Below are 7,637 nucleotides of genomic sequence, written 5' to 3' on the forward strand. Positions count from 1 at the left end.
TATGAAAGTATAAAATATATATATTTTTTAAATCAGTAAAAAACATGTTTCTACTTAAATAGAGACTACGCTCATTTAAATTCTAAAGGCAAAAAGTTAGAGCATCGTTTGAGTTTAAGAAATGTATACTGTATCACATATTTATACAAATGTAAACAGCTACATATACCGAAAATATCAATAAAACTTTTGCAAGATTAAAAAATATAGGTTCATAAAACTATCAAACCTACCAATATATAGATATATTTTTTGATTTCAACATCCTAATCCATTTACCTTCCGTATTTTATCATTTGAAAAGGAAAGTTGTCGGGGGATTTAGATTTGTCTCCCCTAGGCCTATCCCTTTTTTATCGAATAGGCCTACAAGTGAAAAGTATTTTTCACTCTACTGGAAGAAACTGTTGTTCACCAAAATGCTGTGCTGTTTATCTTCGTACTATATGACCAATTAAACAGTTTTAAGTTATAACATCAAATTTCTTCTTAATTCCATCACTGGAATGTCTCGCTGGTTTTATATAGGCCTAGTCGGAGATCAGTGGTTCATGGACGATTGGGTGCCGTAGATCGTGAGTTCGAGGCCCGGATAGGACACGATTCAATAAATTGTGATGCTTTGTTAAATTGTGTTTCTTTGATATTTAATATTAACTTAACACAATGTATCATACTCAGTATGTGTTGTTGATCCAAAGATTTAATTTGATAATTTCCATAGAGATCATGTCAGCATATCGAACCGACTATCATTTCGTATATATCTAGATGGATGTAGATGTGGCGCAGTGGTAGAAGGAGCAGGTATGTTTGGCTAGGCGATTGGGTGCTGCAGATCGTGAGTTCGAGGCCCTGATAGGGCTCGAGTCAATAAATTGTCATGCTTTGTTAAATTGCGTTTCTTTGATTATATATATACCATACTATGTTTTATTTAGATTGTAGTTAGTGATTTCTGTAGCCGCTGATATGTTTTGGTATTGTCGTTTGTTTCCCGATTTTTCCTGAATTGTTGAAGCTAAGAAACTGTCTTAACTACCGGTTGCATTTAATATCTTTACCAAGGCTAACCTCGATCATAAATTCGCCCAAGCCTTTTATAACAATACGGAAAATTATGAAAACGATATGTCTGCGACAATTTTCAACATTTAGGGTTTGATTTGATTGTTTAGATTTACGTCCTATTAACAGCCAGGGTCATGTAAGGACGTGCCAGGTTTGTTGGTGGAGGAAAGCCGGAGTATCCGGAGAAAAACCACCGGTCAGCGGTCATTACCTGGCAACTGCCCCACATTGGATTCGAACCCGCATCCCAGAGGTGGAGGGCTTGTGGTAATATGTCGGGACATCTTAACCACTCGGCCACCGCGGCCCCAACAGCAACATTTAGGGGAGAATGACTATACTACAAAGTTTATTATTCATCAGAAAATGGCAAAAAAACACGCTTAATAGACAAAAGGACAGAAACATTAAGTGAACGATTATTAAAGCGTTATTTAGTGTGGGGGAAGAAAAGAGAATTATGCGAGGAAAAGTAAACTGCCCCCTATTTATCGTAACGAAAGTGCAGGAGCTTCTCCTTATGTAAGTTATGTGAAACAAATTGACCTAAGTCAGCTTTGTACTTAAGTTTGTTTAAATCGGTGCCATTGGTTTACCTGTTACCTGTTTACTAATATTAGGTACCATTAGCAATTACTGCAGTTTAAGGAGGTGCATCTTGTTCATATCATTCGTTTTTTGTCATCGATAATAGGATAAAGCTTGAAGCCTAAACTTGTAAACCATATAGGGATTGGATTCGTTTTTAGTAACCATGCTTGTATGGAGCAATTCTCTAAGAATATATTTATGGGGCGCGTTAGCAGTGTAAAATATAATATTAGTAACAGCATTATCTTATAATAAACTATATAATGGGATCTGAACGTGAAATGTTAAAACTTATTAATATATTCGGTTAATATGGACTTAATGCTACAGTATAGTCAATAGGAAAGTGCTGAACAGATGAATAAATGTGTATTGGTGCCTTGTTAAATGGTTTGAATTACTAATAATATTTTAACTTATCATAATATTTATATTGTACTGTTTGGACATGTCATGGCTATCATAGAATAAACTGTTGACATAGTCTAAGGAAATGTTCTAAACCAACCAATTCTTATTGGTGGGTAATTTGGTCATTGGACGAAGAAAAGTTCTGTAATTTCATCAGATTGGTTGCATGAACAAAGAGGACCGAAGTGACAATAAAATTAAGATAGTAAAATGTAGTGAATAAGAGGCTTTGCTTATGAGATATATCTCTAGGTTTTTAAATACATTCTAAAAGTACCGCCCTTTATAGAATGAATCATAGCAATGCAGGTGTTCGTCCTCATCCTAGATACTTGTTTTAACGCATACAACTGTAAGCGAAAAAAAGAAGTGATTTAATAACCAGAAAACTTCAATGAAACCAGAGTCATCTTAGACATTTTTCGTCAAATTGAATCTTTAATCTTAATGCAGATCTTACAGAAAAAAGTACAGCTCTGTGAGTAAATCCCGGGAATCAACAGCTTACAAAAGCGTAGTAATGTGTGTCAATGAATGGCCTATCGCTTCCTCAGGTGTAAATACAGATTTATGAATGAGCTATTGGAAACCGAAGGACCGCTTGCCATATGGCATGCGTATGACATCGACTGACCTTTGGGAGGCACCGAAGGGAGATCTTAATATACATTTGTGATTTAACTGAACAGAGTATCATGTTCTAAAGAACAGTTTCACCAAATTAAAAATTTTTAAAGAGGCAATAAGATTTTTTTTTCTGTCATAAGGTATGCGTATTATAAATATGTCGTTGTAAATTAGAGATATATCAAGCATTTGTGGTCTTTGTCATCAACGCGATGAAATATCTACTTTCACAAAGTGATATGGAAATAATGTTTGCTATTGCCTGTATGTTACACTTATATCACTATTATCAAACTACATTTTTTATCATTTTCACATAGAAACCATAACATAGCCTACAGTATAATTGAAGCTATGGTAGAATGAATGACAAATTTAGTACTGTTGTCCAAATTTCATTCCATCTCCATCAATTGACAACTGAAAGCCATTCCAACGTTTATATTTAAGCTTTAATATGCCTTCTTGGGGAATGTATGGTCCCGTTATTTTGCCATGAGTACAGACAAATTGAATAACGCGCGTTAGATAACGCGGGTTTGGGTTTTATTAGTTTAACATCGTATTAAGAGCCAGGGTCATGTAAGGACGTGCCAGGTTTGTTGGTGGAGGAAAAGCGGAACCCGTAGAAAAAACACCGCCAAGCAGTCAGTACCTGGCAACTACCTCACATGGGATTCGAACTCGCGATCCAGAGGTTGGGGGCTTGTGGTAATATGTTGGGACATCTTACCCACTCAGCCACCGCTGAGAACAACGCCATCTGCATGCCCATACGGTAAGGTTACACAGCGGAATGAAAGTAAATGATGTATTCGTTATTTAAACAGGAAAGTGAATTTTGATATATTGCTATCGATGTGAGTGTATATACATTGTAAGAGAGTATTATTTTTTTATTGTACAATGATTGTGATTCATACATCCATTTTATATTGTAATTTGAAGACGGAGAACATATTACTACACTGAAATAAAACTTCACTCAAAGGATTTTCTGGTGATGACAAGAATTTATTTCGATAAATATTTAATAATACTGAAACGACTTTCATATTTTGTTTTCGTTTATCTGATGGAGTTGTGTAAGCGTTACATATGAATGCATTGTACGTTGTCAATCTGTAATGTCAGTTTTGAATACAGCTTAAATTTTCAAGGTTCATGATTTTATTTAGCTACGCCGGATTTATTAACTGATTAAGTGGAAATGAAGACATTTCCTCTGTTACTAAATTGACAACATAGTCTGACTTCAATTGTGATAAAAGATAAAATATCCGTTGTCGAACAAAAGAAGAAAAATTCATTTGGAATGTGAAAACAAAGCTACACTGTATGTGAAAACAATGCAGGTTATACACATGTAAATGTATTTTGAAGTTATACATGTGTCATAATTGGGCGAACTTTTTGACATGTTGGTTTTTCTTCAGTTAATCTATTGAACACTTAAGCTTCATGACTTAAGCTGTGAAAAATTCATTCAAATGGGACATACAAACATGTATGATGCCTTATGAACATTAGTTACAACACAGAATTATGCACTAACACAACTGTTTTTGTGCCTTATCTACATTTAATTGATGATGTTTCGAAGAAAACTTTCCTGCAGAAATTATCTAACAACACCAGTAACAATGTATATTGAGAGAGTATATACCACAACTTGGCTTCAAGGTCTGACCGTATGAACTCATTTCACTGCATTGTAGCTGTAAATATATGAATTATAGTGGTACTGCCAAATCCCATTTTCAGCTTTTATTTATATTTGTAAAACTAAAAGCTATTCATTGTAAGTTTGAACACGATGGACATGGGTATTACATTATCAAGAGAGTTATAGTGAAGTTAACATTGAGCAGGATATAGGTCGAAGTCAGTATTATATTTATACCTTTACTACTAGTGATAACAATTAATTTTGACCTTTATAATTGAACAACATATATATTTTTATTAAAAAGTGTTAGTCTTAATAGTATCTAGACTAGTTCTGACAAGTTCTTATTTCTTCGGACAGTCTTAAGTTGATGTGATGTTCGTTTCAATCTACAAGTGTACTTGAACTGAAAAAACGAAAAACAAATGTATACTATTACATTCCCTGAACGCGAAGCCTAGTTCCTTCTCACAGACTGATTTGTCACACCGAGTATAAATCAAAACAAACAAAAACACGTTTAATATAACCGTAATGTGTTAATAATTTAACAGTCGTCGATGTTTACTTAATGTGGTTTTAATAACATCCATTATAATGAGCACCATATCATTTACGTTACTATCAATGAGTCAATTAGCAGGAGAACAATGGACTTGCACGTATATCAACATCCTAAACAATGTCATGTACCTCAAATATAGCTGTATTTAACGATTGAAGACCGGTTCACGAAGGAAACAATGAACATACGAAATTCTATTGTTTCCTTTTTGTAGTTTTCCAGTGTTGTTACTTCCATCTCTTGTTCTCACAGGTCTTGGAATTCCCACCGGAGTATTTTGTCTCTATCCTATCCCGTTCGTACTAATGCTGATATATTCATCCCGTCACAGAGCTTTCTCCGGTACAATACAGGTTATGATTTTTCCTCCTCAAATATTTATTTCCCTATAGTGATAAAAATGCTTATAAAATATGGGGACGCATTTCGAGTTAGATCAATGCCCGGATGCCAAAGTTTACTGTTGAATATTTTATAGTGAGAAAGGTGCCGTCCCGACCAGTCGCAGATTGCTAACGGAATTTTTACATTTTTTGTGAAGATAGCGCACGTGCCGTTATCATGTTGATATAACATGACATATCGCACCTTTCTACACTTGGCGAGCTCGCGGCTGTCCTGGTGTAAATAATATATCACTAACGAGGATCTGTCTGCTGTCATACCCTGTCATACAGGTACGACATGTGTCCTCACCCCGCTAGGTGTCGCTCTGATCACATCAATTAGTGACAGTCAGCCTGAATACAGCATTAACATTTCATAAGACAAGGGTTGTAGGAACTGTTGACGGGTTTATCATCAGGGAAATCACCTATTAAGGTTTAAACCAATACTGAATCGTCTGAAGCTTAAAATATATCCAATTGCGCGTTACACATGCTACCTGTTAAATATCATAGGAAACGAAATGTTTCCGTTGAATCTCTAAGACAATTGCGAATAAAAAAAACTTCAACAATATTTAGATATCTGACGGTATCTATGTTTGAATAAATACTTCATCAAGATAATGTAACATTTGAATTATACAAATATAGCTATACAAATATACATAAATTACTCTGAAATTCGACAGAGTCCGATATCATGTCTACGTTTTCCTATATTATCTCAAAGTCATGAAGACAAGTATATCGGCTACATGTATATGTTTGGCGACTGTGATTCAAAGTAATAAAGACGAGTTGTCTGTTCCTGACGATGTGAGTGGACAGTAATCCGGTATACCAGAGTATACCCTGATAAAAATACCATCTTTCTATGTGCTGCATGTGTGACCATTTGAATAGCTCAGTCGGTATAATATTCAGCTAGTGTTCGGAGGTCCTAGATGAAATCCTAGTCTGGCCGCTACATCCCCCTCCTGTTACATTATATTAAATTTTACTTCGAAATACTTAATGAAAATTTAGAAACAGTCAGACTATCCCATATGATAACGTTTGGGATAATGTATTCACATATATTCCTTCTTGTGTGAGATAGATAACAACAAGACTTGGTGAAAGTAGCGTATACATATTCTTATTGTACAATATGAAATGCATACTTACGTTCGTGGCTAAAAGGTTTCATATCATTCCATATGTAGAAATATTTGCGACTGCTTATGGAAAAGCGTTTCCAATTTATATTTGTCACGAGGTCTACAGCACCAACGTAAATAACGCAAAATTATATTATATCATACTAAATATATTTTAAATAGCTAGCAAATATTCCTGTACTATAAACCCCGTCCTAGCGACCACCTAAAGTATCAAAACTACTCGCTTCATATAACCACTTTCTGTGTGTCTTCATGGTTATACAGACCGCATTTACTTTGCTTCTTAATGGTCTATATATTGTGTAACCCTAGCAGAAATAATTTTTTAACATTTTGAATATATTAATTGAAACAGTTATACAAATGATTTTTTATTTATCCAATTTATCAAAAAAAAGACAATTGTTATATAGATCAGCATGACTCTGATAAGAACCTGCAGTTTTTATGCTACTTTTAATTTACTGCAATCAAAGATAGCAAGAAAACTATTGTTGTTGAGATGATCGTGTATCAATGACATACATACAAACAGGATTATCAATTACTCTACAATCCTATTCAGCATTATAAATCAGAAGCACACAGATAGGGTACACATATTGCTACAGTTAACATGGCATGAACACAACGTCATTTGTCCTAACACAGCTCTACCTACACCTAAATGTTTCAACTCCAGTTACTTTCATCAGAGTTTCGCAGTTTTAAGGTTTTTCATTTTCTATCTGTGGTACACTTTGTTCTAAAAGTATATAGCAATATTTAATAGAAGAAATACATGTGTCAATGTTTAGAATAATCAATATGACCCACCCTGTGTTCTAGTTTTGTTTAGTAGATTAATTTTGATAAACAAAGGGAATTGCTAATAAATTCATATTGCTTTTTAAAACGATATACTACATGAAATTTCATTTGAAACAAAATAGTTTCCCATGAGAGTTCGACGAATTAAGCTATAAAATTGCAAGGTTACGTGAACATAATTTGCATACAAAATAGAATATAATCTTATGAATATTAATCGTTATACATGTAAAAGCTTAGAACATCAGGTTAAATTTTCTAGCCAAATCAATATGATAATGAATATCTATCCACATATTATTGACATGTAAATTGATCCCATCGGGACTTGTTTCATTTGC

The sequence above is a fragment of the Argopecten irradians genome, chromosome 14, assembly GCF_041381155.1.
Source record: "Argopecten irradians isolate NY chromosome 14, Ai_NY, whole genome shotgun sequence".
Classification (NCBI taxonomy): domain Eukaryota; kingdom Metazoa; phylum Mollusca; class Bivalvia; order Pectinida; family Pectinidae; genus Argopecten; species Argopecten irradians.